At 48.2% G+C, this 18,286-nt stretch overlaps 1 protein-coding gene across 3 annotated transcripts in view; it reads left to right on the top strand.

Annotated features, from left to right (window-relative positions):
* Nucleotides 1-18,286, top strand: part of LOC137423606 (F-box only protein 40) — a 120,109-nt gene that overhangs the window by 16,429 nt on the left and 85,394 nt on the right. The window lies entirely within an intron of this gene.

An 18,286-nucleotide genomic window follows, 5' to 3' on the forward strand; every position in this document is an offset into this window, starting at 1 on the left:
GAGGCCATATTTCAAATGTGGTTTTCCCAGGAAAGATCATGGCAGATAGTGAGACCCAAAAGCTTGAGTGACAGAACTTCTTGGAGAGGATTATTCAGAAAGTGGATGGGAGGGTTGTCCAGTCGGTCTTTTCGGAGAGACATCGTAAGAGTGTGATTTGTCAGGATTGAAAGACATGTTCCACTTGTTTGCCCAGTCTGTGATTTTGTCCAGGTCTGCAGAGAGTGAGGAGGCTGCAGACTGCCGATCTGAGGGATGAAGAATGGAGCGACAGAGTAGAGTCATCAGCAAAGAGATAGAGAGGATTTTCCAGAGAGTCAGAGAGATCATTGATGAAGACCAGAAAAAGCACAGGGCCCAGAACACTGCCTTGGGGAACTCCAGCCTGAACAGGAAGAGGAGATGAGAGAAACCCATTCAGGGCCACACGTTGACTATGACTAGAGAGGAAGTCCGCCAGCCATGCGTGGAGATTTCCATGGATACCAAAAGAGGAGAGTTTGGTGAGCAGAGCGGGGTGTCTCGACCGTATCGAAGGCACGTTATATGTCAAGGGAGACTGCTCTAATTTCCTGTTTGGCATTGAGGACCTCCATCCATTGTTGAGAAAGCAGAAGCAGCATGTCCAGAGTCAAGTGACCAGGTCTGAAACCAAATTGATGATCAGAGATCAAGCCATTGGAGAAGAGGAAAGATTTCATATCTGAAGCAATGATGGATTCCATGACTTTGCTGATAATTGGGAGAAGGCTGCTTGGTCTGTAGTTGCTGGGATCGGTTTTTGCACCTTTTTTGTGCAAAGCGGTGATGTTGGCAGATTTCCAAGCAGATGGAAGATGACCTTGAGCAAAAGAGAGGGTGAAGAGAACAGAGAGAGGGAGTGAAAGAGCGGAAGAACAGGATTTTAGGACTCGTGGGCTGATGCCGTCAGGTCCAGTTGCAGAATCAGTCGAGGGTTGACAGAAACTTTTCCACCTTGTCAGGAGGAAAGGACACAGAGTCCAGGAGCAGCTGGGTACGGTGGGTACAGAGAGGGATGGGTTTGGGACACAAGATTTAGAGGCAAACACAGAGTTGAGGCATTCAGCTTTTTCATGTGCGGAGTCAGCCGTGTGGCCATTTGAGGTGAGGGAGGGGATGGAGTGGGAACAAACACCAGAAACAGATTTGACCAGACGCCACCAGGATTTGGAAGAGGGAGACAGATAAGAGTTCGGTCCTGAGAACGGAGAGATATTGTTTCCTGGCTCTCCTGAGGGTGGACACACACTTGTTTCGGGCTTTGTGAAAGGAAATGAGATTTCCTTCTGTTGGATTTGCTTTCCAGGAGACGAAAGCAAGTTGTTTCTGGGCAATAGCCTCACCACAAGATTCCGTGTACCATGGACGGGAGGAAGGGTATGACAACTGAAGACGAGATGGGATAAATCTGTGCATGAGAGAGAGCAATTTACTTTGGAAGAATTCCCAGGATGAGTTGATCTCAGAGGGGTAGAGATGGGAGACCAGTCCAGATGATTGATGGCTGCTTGAAGACAGTGCCAGTTGGCCTGAGTGAAATGCCAGACTCGTCGACGCTGAGGAGGCTCTCTGAGAATGGTCAGAGAGATATCCACTTTAACAAGCACATGATCAGAAGAGCTGATTGGAGCAGAAGAAGAGCAGCAGACATTTTCAGGGAAGTTAGTCATAATCAAGTCCAGAAGAGAAGATGCTCCGTTGACTGAGATCCGGGTCGGGAAATTGACAGATTGTGTCGGTCCCAGTGAGTCACAGAAGTCCTTTGCTGAAGAGCCATGGCTGGTGAGAGGTACCCACACCCAGCCAACTGGCATGGTGACAGTTGAAATCACCACATATGAGGAAGAGAGAGTTGGGATGGGTAGATAGAAGTTGGTCCATATCAGACAGCGAGATGTCGATGGAGTCATCACTGTTTGGTGGACGGTACAACACACATATGAACAAAAGGTGGGAGCGAAGGGGAAGCCATAGCCAAAGGTATTCCTGGGGGTGCTGTGGGGAGAGGGCAGTGCAGGGCGAGTGAGGAAGAGTTTTTTATAAAGATAGCAACCCCACCTCCAGGACGAGGCTCAGGTCTATCATACCGGAGGAGGGAGTAACCTGGGGGAGATACCAAGGAATCAGAGACATCATGAAGGAGGAAAGTTTCTGTTAAGCAGATCACGTCTGGTTTGTCAGAAGCAACCTGTATGGAGAGATCAGTCAAGTTTGAGCGAAGGCCCCGGATGTTTGAGGTCCATACTGTTAAGGAAGAGTAAGGGGGAGCATCGGATACAGAACCGGGGGGGGGGGGGGGGGGGGAGCGGTTGGGTAAGATGTGGAAGAGGAGGAAGAGGTAGGGAGAGCAGTTGAAGGTGTCATATATTTCAGAATAGCTTGCAGAAAGGGAAGAATGGGGCGGACAAAAGGTTTGATGGTGATTGGGTGAGGCGCAGTGAGGTGTTATTTGAGGAGGGGGAAGAGTGAGGCAGAAGGTTGAGGGAGATGAAGGTGAAAGTTAGAAGGGGGAAGAAGCGGGAAGGATGCTTTGAGGAGGAGGGATGAGGGGAGGGGAGGAGCGAGGGAGAGTCTCGGAGGGGAGGGGTGTGGGGGGAGTTTAGGAGGGAAGGGGCAAGGGTTCGAGATTTGAAAGGGATGGGTGATGGGGAAGATTTGGAGGGGAGGGGTAAGGAGGAAGATTTGAAAGAGATGGGTGATGGGGATGATTTGGAGGGGAGGGGCAAGGGGGTAGATTTAGAGGGGAGGGGTGATGGGGAAGTTTTGGAGGGGAGGGGTGATGGGGAAGTTTTGGAGGGAAGGGGTGATGGGGAAGATTTGGAGGGGAGGGGGAAGATTTGAAAGGGATGGGTGATGTGGAAGATTTGGAGGGGAGGGGCAAGGGGGAATATTTGAAAGATGGGTGATGGGGAAGATTTGAAGGGGAGGGGCAAGGGGTAGATTTGGAGGGGAGGGGTGATGGGGAAGTTTTGAAGGGGAGGGGTGATGGGGAAGATTTGGAGGGAAGGGGTGAGATTGGATTTTGAAAAGTGGACGATTAATGGGAAACGAACATTTATTGCAAAATGAGTTTCTTGAGACATTCGAGTCAAAAATACTGTTACAGACGCGGTGGTGGATGTTAGTTTACCGAGCGGTTTGGTATGACCACGTCTGCACAGTTTACCCGATTATGCTCGAACGTTGACTAGTCGCGCTACGCTAGATCAATGAAGGAAAAGGACACAACTGCTGGATTCAAATGACACGACACCAAGGGTTCAGTTCTCAAGACCTCCGGAGGAGGTTATATTATGGCGGAAGGTTAGACTACAGAAATGAGAGGGACAGCATAGAAAGACAAGCACTTAGACACACTCTTATATTAACCCCAACAGACGACAGATAAACGGGACAAAAGGCTGACTCACACGGGGATTGATGGCAAGGAAAGGCAGGCAGTCGATGGCTCCAGGTGCACCTGGGCTCAGGGCAGAATCGACCCGGTTCGGTCCGGTCCAAAGATGCGGGGAGGTATCGTCGCGCTGGGGGTGGCGGTGGCTTCCTCTGCTCTCCGTAGTTCAGGCGCATCTGACCTCACATCCGGTAAGTCGCCGCGTATATCCGGCGGGGAGTGACACGCCCTCGGCTCGTTAGCTCCGCCCCAGATGGAATCGGCACGTTGCTTCTCATTGGGTGCGTGCGGGGGGGTTACCGGCTCCGCCCTTGACGAGGGGCTGACAAGGAGCCCCTTCGTGGTAACCCCGTCGGAGCGCATGGTCATGGCGGCTAACCGAGCCGGTGTGAGGACGCACACTCCCCCCGCGCGCCGTTGTTGTAGTTGTTGTTGTAGTTGTTGTTGTAGTTGTTGTTGTTGTAGTTGTTGTTGTAGTTGTTGTTTGGGGAAGAAGATGGGAGGAGGTATGGGAAGGTCCTAAACTCACTACTGGTGCCATATAATCACATTCTGGTGCAACGAAGAGTCAGAATTAATGGAAACGAGTCCTTAACTGACATAGACTAAGAATAACTAGCAAGATGTCCGAAAGTTGTCTACGTGAGATGCGGTGGACCTGGGCACGACATTTAATGGGGGAAAAAGGGGAAGGTCGGTTCTACAGAGTGTTATTTACAGGCAATGGGACTAGGGAATGGGGGATTGGGGATAGTTGGGGAGTATTGGGGAAATAGGGGAATATTTACAAGCGGATATGGAGGCCAAATGCCATATTCGCAACATTGCACCCTTCTCTACCCTCGGGGCGTCCCGACCCGATAAATTTTTACCTATTTTAGTGTGGCACGCAGATGTAGTTCCCTCTACTATTAACTCTACCCTGAGTGCGACAGTTTTACAGATATTCACAAATGAGTAAATATGTCCCCCTGCGACGTTGCACCCTTCTCCTCTCAGAAACACACCCACAGGATAACCGAATCCGGAAAGAATTCGCAAACTAAACATACAGCCGGTAGGGAGCATTATTTACACGACTACGCTGCTATTTACACTACGATCCAGGACCTGTTTCTGGAGGAACACATGCAGATGTTATGCATAGAGAGAGCACGCATGCCAGCATCGATACACCAACCCACGAGTGCTCTGTGGCCTACGGCCTTTAATAATGTGCAGAGCACCCCTTCCAAGCATCAAAAGCACCACCCCATCACACAGTCAGCACCATCCGGTGCACCAATAAAGTGTCCATAAATCATTGTGTGGTGTCGCAGCTGGCCGATGTTCTGCCGCTGGTCTTGCCTTCGTGTGGTGCACTTGGCCTTCTTACTTCTTTCAAAAATAAAGAAAGGCGCCAACCGCGTCCATTTCTCTATTGTGACCGTCAGGGGGCCAACTGTTAGTGGTTCACCTTGTATGGCATAGGTGCCACGTTGACCCATAGGTCCATCCATGGGTGGTGCTTGGCCGCAAAAGAGCTGCGGTCCATTGTGGGTGGCCACAAACATTGCGGTCCATATGGTGTATCGATCCAAGCAGCAAGCAGCGAAAGTGCAGGCCCACAACTGCGGAGCCAGCACCTCTCTCTCCTCTCTCTGCCCCAAAGCCAGATCCTCGGAGGTGGGAGACAAAAGAAGCAGACAAGTGAGTAAGGTGGTAAGGGCGCAAAAGTGCACGCAATGTAAGGTAATGCACACTGGGGGCACATGGGAACCAGGTGAGACAGGTACGTTCCTACCGTACGCCCCCCCCCACCCCACCAGGTAACCTACATGGCCCCTCCCTTACCCCTTACTGTATCCACAAAACACAACACTACCCATAAACATCTACTTTACAAATCAACAAACATCCCTACTGTCTTCCCCGTTCCTCCCATAAACCAAATTCGTCTTCTCTCCCTCCTAACCAATCAAATTTGCCATTTTCAACTTTCATCAAAATTTGCCATCTCCAACTGAACATCAACATTTGCCATTACCAATTCATCATCAGTCCCTCCTAAGGGGGGAGAGATGGAATCACCCCAATGTCTCATCCACGTCGTGATGCGTCTCACAAATCCTCACAATCTCATTTCCTGCAACAAAACAAAGAAAACACAGGTGTGGAGTCATCATCATCACCACAGGTAAGTGGCTGCGTATGGTGCGACAGGTTCATCAATCCTAACTATTTCCTAAATGACTTTAACAACTTTACACTACCCGGGGTCTTTCTCCGGCCAAACCATTGGCCCTCTTACACTATGGGTTCTAAAAACCAATTCCCATTGGCCAAACTGTGGTGCTTTTCAATTTGGGGTCTCACTCCCCCGATTCATCTCCCGGTGCCCTCGCACAATTTCTGGGCTGTGGCGTGTACCTCTCCCAGCGGGTCTACCCACCTGCACACCTCCACCACTGCAGTTGCCTCCGAGCTTACCTGCTCCTCACCCTAACCTAACTACCTGGGGAAGGCCCTCTGGCGCTCTCCCCACTCGGTGCCCTCTCTGGCACTGGGCTACCCGGGTCCGTCCTCCGGATCCTCGGGCCCCATCCACAACTCTACCGGCTCCCAGAGCCCACCTGCGGCCTCACCTGGCCGACATCCTCAGTGGTGGAGTGCCCAACCAACTACACACACTAACAGGCTACACGCCCAGCCATTTCCACAACACTAATGCACCCATCCTCAATACCATTCTGTCACCCGCACCACAGATGCCAATATCCAACCACAATTTACCTGTACCCTCTACCTAACACTTACACTACCCGCCCCGGGTACTCGTGAAAGGGGTCCACTCTTCCCCCATCCACACCTTCGCACCATGCACACCACTCCGTACCACTTACTCCAACTCTCTCCACACACCTGTACCTGCACACCTGTGCTCTCACACCTGGTGCCACCTGCACCCTTCTCTCCCCAAGCGCATTCGCGCTGATCCACAACACTCACTACTCATACACTGCTCCACACACCTGTCCAGTTGCACACCTGTGCAATCACACCTGTTCAATTCTCACACACACGGCATCATCTCATCTAACTACTCCCCTCTGAAACTTGCGCTTCCCAGTCGTCCCTTTAAACTATTGCGCTCCCTCGTCATTATCATCCACACTAATCTACCTGCGTCCCCACTACAGGTATCAGTCACTAACTAAACTTAACGTTACCTAATGTCATCTTCTAGGGCCCTATCAATATAACCTAACCCACCCGGGCTAGTTTTCACTGCCATACACCCCATAAACTATTGCTCCTTTGCCCCCAATGGGAAGGGTGGCAGGGATGCCAGCCTTACCCACCGGGCCCATCGCTCACTACCAATTTTGCACATCAAATTTCAACAAATTAAAAATTTGGCCAATCACTACCCATCATCTGCCAATCACTACTGCCAATCCCTTGCCAATCATCAAATTTTGTTTTTCTCTAATTTTGGGTCCAAAACACTAACCTCATCACCCAGTCTACTCACTAATGCCTCTCGGTGCGCCAATTCCTGTCCAAAGCCCGGCTTCGTAAAGCCAAGCCATGAATGCGGGTTGTTCTGTGCCAGCGGCTGGATGCGTCCGGCACTCGGTGCAGGGACGGGGGCTTACCCGGGCCGAGATCCCACGCACCATCTCGGCGTGGAGCCATCCAATGTCCCGATCTCGACCTGCCGGACTGCCTCAACAAAAAGTGGTCGCCATGACGACCCTTTCTATCGGGCTGCCCGCTCCGCCTAGTGGAGCACGGACGCGGCCGTTCAAAGCGAGGCCCAGCACGCACCGAGGGCCCGCTTCGGCTAAAAGTCGCTCTAACCTCTAACCCGTCTAACGTCGATGCTTCACCTGGACGCTTACACCCCGCAGCCCGTTCCTTGCTCACACATCCAGCCGTTTCCATGCTCCTCGTACCTTTCCTTGCACACCCAGGTACACCCATTCCACTCACAGCCTTGGTCACACACCTGACCACCGAACACTTTGGCACACATTCGTTGGTAGCACACCTCACCAACACACCTCTTCGCGCCCCCTCCTCGGTCACCTCCTCTGTGACAATCACAGGTGTGCTCTCATTCGCACACCCAACCACGTGCCTCACCACCAACTCCAGCGTGCATTCCCACTCACGCTCTACCATTCCAGGTGTGCATCCTTCCATCCCAGGTGTACATCCTCGCTCACCTGTCACAGCCAACTCACGCTCCGTGCCACTCGTACTACTCTCACCTCCACTCTTGACAGCGCACTCACCCTTACTCTTGACAGCGCACTCTTTCCCCATGCACCTGTCCGTTCCACACCTTTCTTGCGCACACTCTCCCGTTACACCCTCTGTAACACTCACCACAGGTGTGCATTCTTCCTTACTTTTGACAGCGCACTCTTTCCCCATGCACCTGTCCGTCACACACCTTTCTCGCGCACACTCTCCTGTCACACCCTCTGTAACACTTACCACACCGCGCTTCCATGTGCTCCCTCGCACACGCGCTACGACCGACTCACTCTCGCCAGCACCCTCACTCCTTGGCACGCACTTTTTCCTCACACACCCCAGAGTCGGACTTTCTCGCACACCTCCTCTTTCGCACACCAGACCTGTCGCACACTTCACCAACGGCCTCTCACGAACACCCGGGTCCATCTCGACCCCCAAGCTTCTTAAATCCCCTGGCGCATCATACGCACGACCATATTGGTCACCACTTACACCGGGTCCTCTTCCTCTTCGCTTCTCCTCCATCACTTGCGAATCCCTCATCCGGTTAATGAGCACATCATCACGATCCAAACACAGACTTTGGACCAATTCTTTTATCTCCTCTTTTATCTCCTTCTTATCCTCTCTCCGTCGCTTCTTAATTTCGCTCACCCCTTCTTCCACTTCTTCTAATTTCTGCTTCACCTCTTTTATTCCCCGGTACGTCTCCTCAAGCTCGTCCTCCAAGGCTACCTTGACCGTTTCCATGTGCGTCCTCACCTGCCGGTCCTTCGTCTCCATTACCTCTATCACCTCGTCCAACCTCGTTGTCAATCCCTCACGTACCATCTGACATTCCCTCTTCGTCGCTATCAAGTCGTCTTTTAGTTCTTTCTGTGTCGCTTTTAAACCTCCTATTACCGCTGTGTTCTTTTGAACCTGCTCCACTAACTCCGTCTGTCCCACCGTCAGCTGCTCCACCTCCTGCGTCAGGTCCTCTATGCCCCCTTGTAACTTTACAGTCCCCTTTCTCACCTCCTTCTCCATGTGCTCCTTACAGTGCCTCACCTCCTCGCGCACTCCTCCGACCTCCTCACTCACTCCTCTTCTGATCTCCTCTCCCATCACTTGCATCTCCTGCCCAGATGCCACCCTCATCTGCTCCATTTCCTCCCTTTGAGCATCCAGTTTGGTTTCTACCCCCATTCTGACCCCCTCTATCTGCTGCCCCATTTGTTTAACTTCCCTTTCCGCTTGGTCCCTCATGTCCCTCAATTTGCCTTCCATCCTGTTTTCTAACCCCTCTAACCCATTTTTCACTCCCTCTATCTGATTCTCCTGGGCAGCCATTCTATTTTCTACCCCCATTAACCCCTCCTGTATTTCCCCTAATCTATTGTCTAATTTCCCAAATTTCTCGTCTAATCCCTTAAAATTATTGTCTAATCCCCTAAAATTATTGTCTAATCCCTCACCAGTACCCCTCGCTTCGTCCATTACCCCCATTTGGCCCTCTAATCGCTCACTATCAACCCTCATTTGCTCATTCTGAGCCTCCATCCGGTTCCCCATTATCCCCATTTGGTTTCCCATTCGCTCACTCTGAGTCCTCATTTCCTCCCTCATTTCCTCGCTATTCTGGGCCATAAGGGCCTTCATTTGTATAAAAAAAAGGTTCAAATCCACCAGGGGCGCTGCCACGGTCGCGGGCGCGGTGACCAGCGAGGCGCCATTTTGCGCGTCTGCTACCCTCGCTGCTTCGCTCTCCTCACGTCCCTCAATTTGGTCCTGGACCGACCCTGCCTCACTCTCCCCTACCGGACCCCAGCTGTCTTGGTCTGCCATAGCGCGACTTTCAAAATTCGGGTTTTTATTTTCGTATAACAAAATCAAATTTCGCCGTTATAATTTCGCGCGGGAAACGCGCTCCGAATCGATTCTACTACAAATTTGGGCCTAATAAATTTAGTCCCGGGTTCGAATCCCACTCCTGACACCAATTGTTACAGACGCGGTGGTGGATGTTAGTTTACAGAGCGGTTTGGTATGACCACGTCTGCACAGTTTACCCGATTATGCTCGAACGTTGACTAGTCGCGCTACGCTAGATCAATGAAGGAAAAGGACACAACTGCTGGATTCAAATGACACGACACCAAGGGTTCAGTTCTCAAGACCTCCGGAGGAGGTTATATTATGGCGGAAGGTTAGACTACAGAAATGAGAGGGACAGCATAGAAAGACAAGCACTTAGACACACTCTTATATTAACCCCAACAGACGACAGATAAACGGGACAAAAGGCTGACTCACACGGGGATTGATGGCAAGGAAAGGCAGGCAGTCGATGGCTCCAGGTGCACCTGGGCTCAGGGCAGAATCGACCCGGTTCGGTCCGGTCCAAAGATGCGGGGAGGTATCGTCGCGCTGGGGGTGGCGGTGGCTTCCTCTGCTCTCCGTAGTTCAGGCGCATCTGACCTCACATCCGGTAAGTCGCCGCGTATATCCGGCGGGGAGTGACACGCCCTCGGCTCGTTAGCTCCGCCCCAGATGGAATCGGCACGTTGCTTCTCATTGGGTGCGTGCGGGGGGGTTACCGGCTCCGCCCTTGACGAGGGGCTGACAAGGAGCCCCTTCGTGGTAACCCCGTCGGAGCGCATGGTCATGGCGGCTAACCGAGCCGGTGTGAGGACGCACACTCCCCCCGCGCGCCGTTGTTGTAGTTGTTGTTGTAGTTGTTGTTGTAGTTGTTGTTTGGGGAAGAAGATGGGAGGAGGTATGGGAAGGTCCTAAACTCACTACTGGTGCCATATAATCACATTCTGGTGCAACGAAGAGTCAGAATTAATGGAAACGAGTCCTTAACTGACATAGACTAAGAATAACTAGCAAGATGTCCGAAAGTTGTCTACGTGAGATGCGGTGGACCTGGGCACGACATTTAATGGGGGAAAAAGGGGAAGGTCGGTTCTACAGAGTGTTATTTACAGGCAATGGGACTAGGGAATGGGGGATTGGGGATAGTTGGGGAGTATTGGGGAAATAGGGGAATATTTACAAGCGGATATGGAGGCCAAATGCCATATTCGCAACAATACGTTTGAGGACGCTGAAGGATGGGTGGAGTGCTGGAGAGTTTAGGGAATGAATGAAAGATGCACTGTAAGAGAGGGAATTTTTTTTTGGAATGAATAGATTTGGTGAGCAAGTCGAAAGCATCCTTTTATAGAAGAAGAAGAAAAGTGTTATAATATACGACAGAATGCAGTTCTTCAGGGGACAGATTAAACATTTTTTAACAACGTGATCACGTGATCACAAACAACGTGGTCGAAGAATGAACGAACAAATAAAAACGAACAAACGGATAAGAACGGAGAAGGAAAATTTTTTTTTGGTTTTTTTTTTGAGGAGATTTTAAAACGAGGAAGTATGGGGTGAAAAGGCCAGGAAAACCAGAGACCGAAAGTAATTGCAACTCGATCGAAGAGCCCGCTGAGACAAAAACAAAGCCTCAAGCCAAGGTCAGACACGGTAGCCTACTACACTAGGCCTCAGAATACGTGACACGAAGGAACCGACGTTTCTTTACACAGGTATGAAAAACCAACACCGAGAATCCTATTAAAGACACCCCAATCGGTACATACACCGAAAGAAAGATACAGTTTCGACAAAAACACAATTGTGAAAAATTACTTAACTTCGAAAGCGTGCGAGCAGGGACAGCTTTGAATAGACGTGACCTCCAATCTTGCGCATGCGCAGATCGTCCAAGTTCATACTTGAACAGTGATGGAACGTCTTCACAGCGTTCAGCGACAGTTATCAGCCTCTGGAATATCAGCTGTGGATCCACCTTCACAGATTCGCCTTTGATTTTTACAGTTGATCTTGTACCGAGTGTCTTTGCTTGATCAGCTTTTCGGAAGACAAACTCATCGACAGACTTCCCAACCATTGATGCTAGAATCTGTTCACCAACCTCTCTTGATCTTTCAACATTGACTCCTTCCTGAGTTATTAACAAATGGGTTTCTCTTTTCAAGATAACTGATAAGGTCAAGGGTGTCGCTGACATTTCTAGCTTGTCTTGCTGATGATATGTCCTTGTGTTGGTCACTGGTTTCATATGACACACCACTGAGCTTTTGCATGGCATCATTGATGTTTGCACACGCTGGCATAGATAGGACCCACACCAAGCGCTGGGTTTCTGTCATCCCCTTTCCTCTTGTAAGTCCCCCACTTGTCTTAACACTTCTCATGAGCACTTGTTCAATCATGAGATCGGTCGACAATCCTGACCAATATCTGTCGCTGCGTCTCACCACATGGTATCCCTGCTCAAATTTCTCGTTGACTTCTGGGTGTGTCTGGCAGATTTAACATCATTTGAAGATAGATAGATGCAGATTTTGCATATAGTGTGTGTCCAGATGCTGAAAAGTATGGTAACATTTCACGTACTGATTGGAGATGCATTTTCCAATTGCCTGTGCGTTTAGCCTTGAGAAACCTCTAGAATGTCTACCATTTCCATATATTGTACCCAGAGTTCTTCGGTCTGCATTCTGGTCATTATATCCTTCTTTTCCTTCAGTTTGCTTTGAATTCTGGTCCAGACATCTGCCAAACACACGTTTTCTACAGATGTTGTAGAGGAAACTGCATTGTCATATACTTCTGCTGCTATGGTCAAGTCGGTTGTCAGAATGTTGTTCGACATCATCACCTGTCATCACTTCATCAGGGTCCTCTGCTTTCATTCTGGATGGCACTGGTACATTGTATGCGCTGGACAGAAGGATGGTGTTCAGTGCAGCATCTACTAGCATGTGACCACGGACTGCTCTGGACACAGCCTTGCCAGTCAACATGTGGCTCACGGTGTTACTAGCGTACACAACCTCAAGGACTTCTACCAATCCGGAACCTGCCATCAGATGCCCAATGCTACCCAGGAAACTCATTTCCATGTGAAACCCTCCCAGTTTGAGGACCATTCGCCGGAGATGACTGTCAACTGGTTGAGATCGAACAATTGATAATAATGCTTTCCAATACAAAGGTTGATCGAATGTGAGGACAGGAGTAACACCATGTCGCATGGCCTGAGCTGACACAAACTTTAGTGTGGAATAGATACAATTTGGATCACTAGGATTGAGATCAATCATTGGAAGGAATATCACAGAAGATTCCTGGATATTGGCCATGATAGAACATTTGCATAATACCAGACCATGCTGGTCTTGGAGAGCGAAGAAATAGTGAGGTTTTCCATATAATGTCAAGTTGAGATGTCGGATCATCCGCTGCCGTGTGTACAAGTGGCAGATAGGTGAGTGGTGGCATCATTGCAGGGATACGGAAGTACTCAATGTTTATACGGCCAACTGCAGCAATGTCCGAAGCTGTGACAGACACTTTGGGGACAGGTCTTGAGGTTTTTATTTGTGGTGTAACAGTAGCTATGATGCCCATGCCATGAAATGTCACGGTGCCTTCTAGTGTTGCTACGTTATGGTCAACATTGTCGGCAATATACTGGATGCATTGTTGTTGAGTAAAGAGTGTTAGAGTTAGACTTAGAGTGTTAGAATTATAATTAGAGTATTTATTTGAGTATTTATTTATTAGAGTATAATTATAATTATAATTAGTTATAATTATTATTTCATTGCTATTACTAACTTCTATAATTGCAGATTGGTGGCCATATTGGATTATGCAAATTAGACATATTTTCCATGTTGGGATTGCTTGGGACTTTTAGTATGTTGTTCTGGGGACCTTGTAGAAATGCATTGTGGCAAAAAAAATTCTGTTGCAATTTGTTCCAAGTTGAGTGAAAAAATGGGCTAGATTGCCTGGACCATTACACCCTCTGAAGCATTATTTGGACAATATTGCACTGCAGGAAGTAGTATCTTGGAAACTGGAGGAAACTCTGACAGGAAGAGGTCTGGCAGACCCAAAGCCACAACAGAATCAGAAGACAAGTTTCTGAGAGTCAACAGCTTGCGTGATAGGCGGCTCACAGGACAACAGCTTCAAGCACAGCTTAACACTGGCCGAAGTAAGCAAGTCTCAGTTTCAACTGTGAAGAGAAGACTTTGAGCTGCAGGTTTGACAGGTCGAGTGGCAGTAAGAAAGCCATTGCTAAGATGGCAAAATAAGGAAAATAGGCTTGCCTGGGCCATGAAGCACCGCCAGTGGACTAATGAAGACTGGAAGAAGGTCTTATGGACCGATGAATAAAAAATTGAAATCTTTGGTTCATCACGCAGGGTTTTTGTATACCGTCGAGTAGGCGAAAGGATGGTTCCTCAGTGTGTGACACGAACTGTCAAACATGGAGGAGGAAGCGTGATGGTCTGGGGCGCTTTTGCTAGATCCAGAGTCGAAGACTTGCACAGAGAGACTGGCACCTTGGACCAAAAGGGCTACCACAGCATTTTGCAGCGCCATGCAATACCCTCTGGTATATGCCGAGTTGGTCAGGGGTTCATCCTACAGCAAGATAATGACCCTAAACACACCTCCAGGCTGTGTCAAAACTACCTTCGAGGAAAAGAACAAGACGGTCGGCTTCAAATCATGGAATGGTCAGCACAGTCTCCAGACTTAAACCCCATCGAGCTGGTTTGGGATGAACTGGACAGAAGGATGCAAGCAAAGCAACCTGCAAGTGCAACACAACAGTGTTGGGAAGAACTTCCCGAACAATATTTGATTTCCATTGTAGAAAGAATGCCACGAGTGTGTTCGGTGGTTATATCTGCAAAAGGTGGCTACTTTGCCGAGTCAAAAATTTAAATTAAATTTTGTGAAACAAAATGATTCTATGATTTCTTTTTTATCTCCAATTGTTTATTTGTTCTATGCTTAATTTCACAGTACATTGAGATGTTAAACTGCGTAAATTTCAATAAAAACTGGAAAAATTGAGGCGTTCTAAAACTTTTGACCGGTAGTGTATGTCAGTACTTATGCGACTCCATACTGTGAGTGGAGAACCGCCAGTAAGGTGCCCCATACAGCCCTTGCTGTGCCTTACTGGAAGCGATATGGGTGCTTCGGTGCTTATCGCTCAGCATTGTTTTCGGGCTGTCCAGCCATGCATCCGTGATAGGTTTTTGTTACCGCAATGACTTTAAAATGGCTGCAGGGATCCAAGTCAAACTTCGTACAGGTATGTCTAATGATGTAAAGATAAACTGATTAGATTTTGGGGTCACAAGGTCAAAGGTTGGAGATCCCGTTTGGTAAAAAAAATTCTGTTACCGAGCTAACTTGTGAACCAGTGATGTGATGCAAACTTGGTATAAGTATATATTATGATGCAAAGATAAACTGATTAGATCTCTGCATCAAGAGGTCAAAGGTCAGAGTCTGTAATAGGATTTTTGTTACCCTGACAACTTAAGAATGGCTGAAGGGAACCAAGTCAAACTTTGCACAAGCATGTATATTGTATGATGATGTAAAGATAAACGGATTAGGTTATGGGTTCAAGAGGTCAGATGTCCCATTTGGTTAAAAATTGTGTGATTGCTTTAACCTGTGAAGTCCAGTGATGACATTTTGACAAATTTGTACAAGTATATATTGTGACGCAAAGGTGAACGGATTAAATTTCAGCGTCAAAGGTCAGAGGTCATGTCAGGTAAAAATGTGATACTTGAGAACAACTGAAGGGATTAAATCAAAGTTGGTACAACTATGTACAACTATGTATAATGATGTAATATTGGTTGACGTCGTGACGTCAGAGTGCCGTTCCAGTCTTATCTTTCACGGAGCCAACTTATTTAGGGTGGTCAGAAAGTAATGCTGCTCCCAAAATAAGTACTTTGGATAATTTTGGATTGGCCAGGGTGTTTGAAAAAAAAAAAAGAAAAAAAAAAGTTCCTCACTGAAGAAGGGGTTGAGTCTGGATTAGGGAGGCTCAATGAGTTCCCGAGATTCGTGTTAACCTGTACTCGTATTATTTTATGGGATTGTTAGCGACCTTGTGACAGGGAAGTCATAGGAGCTGATTTTACATTCACTTTTGGGTCATTCGATACAACATAGTAATTTGTTCGCCATCTCCTAAATGACCTCTAAGTTGGTATGCTGAGTGACGTTGTTGTGGAAACATTCTTCCATGTGGAATTTGAACATCGTAAATCAAGTGGTTCCCAAGATATGGCCTTTCAAAGCTGGCTGGGCATGTTTTTAACTCTGGCCCTCCACTCTTATCTTTTCAAATTGTCATATCTCAGAATATATTTGACTAGATGGTGAAATGAGGACGTTGTTCAGAAAGCTTTGAAGCTGTACTTATACATTTAACCAATTTCTTGTTCTTCTATTTATTTTTCCCAACACCTTTGAAGACCTTTTTTTTTTTAAGCTTTTTTTTTGGGGATGCAGTACCTACTCAACCGCTCTAGCAGGGAAAATGGCCTTAAAATGCCTGTTGTTGTTGTACCTACTCTAAGGGTTGACTTTTAACCTGTCTTCATGCACATTTGGGTCTGATTTATTATCAAGATATTTTTCTGTCACAGAAGCTGCTTTCATTCAATTTAATTCAATCAATGTGTGTGTTGTCCCTCAGATGGATGTAAACGGGTGTCCCATCTGCCAGCATTATTTGGTAGAGGTTAAGGATCCCACGGTGTCCTTCGCGAAGAGTAAGTGGGCTGTCACCAGCACCCTGAACAAATTCCAAATTCCTACCGTGACTTCCTATGTCAGTGATGACCAGTCTAGAACTATAACCCGAGCCAATAAACTACTTTGGCAGAACACTCTGCATGGAGCATGCATGGTACATGGCGATGAGTTAAATTTTATAACGGTCTATTTGGCAACCATCTGAGAGTCATATTGTGAGCTCGTTGAAGTTTGGTCAACATTGTATAACACATGCCCCATTGGGTTTCTTTTTTTTTTTTTTTTGGATAAGATCGAGGCTCGTGTAAGAGCTAACATCAATCGCAAAAAAAAAAAGCGGACACACAAAACATACAATAAAGGGAGCAGGAGACAAGATGGGGAGAGAGGGAAGCACACAGGTAAAACAGCAGAGAACAGGGACAACGGAAGATCCGTGGGAGGGAGAGGGCTTGGGGGGAGGAGGCATGGGAAGGCAGGGGGTTTGGGGAGTGGGAAAGGTATAAAACACATGGACACTGCTAGAACTTCCAGGAAAGAAAGAAGTCAGGATTTCAAAAAAAAGTGGATTGGGTTGAATTAACGGGGGTAGAAGAGATCAAGGTTTTGGATGGGGGAAGACAAGAGATGGTGTTGAACAGCTGTTTTAAAGACCTGGAGGGAGGAGTGCGATTGAAGAGAGTGAGGGAGTTTGTTGCAGAGGCGGGAGAAAAGAGGAATGAAGGAGTGAAGGTGAGAAGAGTCTTGATTTTGGCAATTTCACCAGAAGAGGGTTACTGGCAGATCTTGTGCGACCTGCAGGAATATTTGGGGGACAGAGCACAGATGGAGCTGGGGGAGCTAGGCCAGATAGGAGTCGGAAGAACACAGAAAGACCACCTACCTACCTGCCTGCGGTGAGTGAGTGAAAGGCCCTCGGAGTTAGCTTCGTCGCGGGAGATTCCAATGATTCTGAAAGCTTTGGTTTCAACAGCGTGAAGACGAGCTAGGTGTGAGGCAGGAGCATCTGCCCAGAGGGGAGAACAGTATTCCATTGAGCTGTGGATGAAAGCCTTGTATGTGGTGAGGAGCCCAGGTGTGACAAGGAAAGACTTCGCACAACGTAGGATGCCCAGTTGGCGACTGGCTTTGGAGGCCAGACTGAAAATGTTTGTTTTCCCAGGAAAGATGATGGCAGATAGTGAGACCCAAAAACTTGAGTGACAGAACTTCTTGGAGAGGATTATTCAGAAAGTAGATGGGAGGGTTGTCCAGTCGGTCTTTTCAGAGAGACATAGTAAGAGTGTGAGATTTGTCAGGATTGCAAGACATGTTCCACTTGTTTGACCAATCTGTGATTTTGTCCAGGTCTGCAGAGAGTGAGGAGGCTGCAGACTACCGATCTGAGGGATGAGGAATGGAGCGACAGAGTGTAGTCATCAGCAAAGAGATAGAGGATTTTCAAGAGAGTCAGAGAGATCATTGATGAAGACAAGAAAAAGAACAGGGCCCAGAACACTGCCTTGGGGAACTCCAGCCTGAACAGGAAGGGGAGATGAGAGAAACCCATTCCGGGCCACACGTTGACTACGACTAGAGAGGAAGTCCGCAAGCCATGCGTGGAGATTTCCATGGATACCACAGGAGGAGAGTTTGGTGAGCAGAACAGGGTGCCAGACCGCATCGAAGGCACGTGATATGTCAAGGGAGACGGCTCTAATTTCCTGTTAGACATTGAGGACCTCCATCAATTGTTGAGACAGCAAAAGCAGCTTGTCCACAGTAGAATGACCTGGTCTGAATCCAAATTGATGATCAGAGATCAAGCCATTGGAGAAGAGGAAAGATTTGATATCCGAAGCAATGATTGAATCCATGACTTTGCTGATAATTGGGAGAAGGCTGATTGGTGTGTGTGTGTGTGTGTGTGTGTGTGTGTGTGTGTGTGTGTGTGTGTGTGTGTGTGTGTGTGTGTGTGTGTGTGTGTGTGTG

The sequence above is a fragment of the Myxine glutinosa genome, chromosome 3 (assembly GCF_964187855.1).
Source record: "Myxine glutinosa chromosome 3, kmMyxGlut1.1, whole genome shotgun sequence".
In the NCBI taxonomy this organism is placed as follows: domain Eukaryota; kingdom Metazoa; phylum Chordata; class Myxini; order Myxiniformes; family Myxinidae; genus Myxine; species Myxine glutinosa.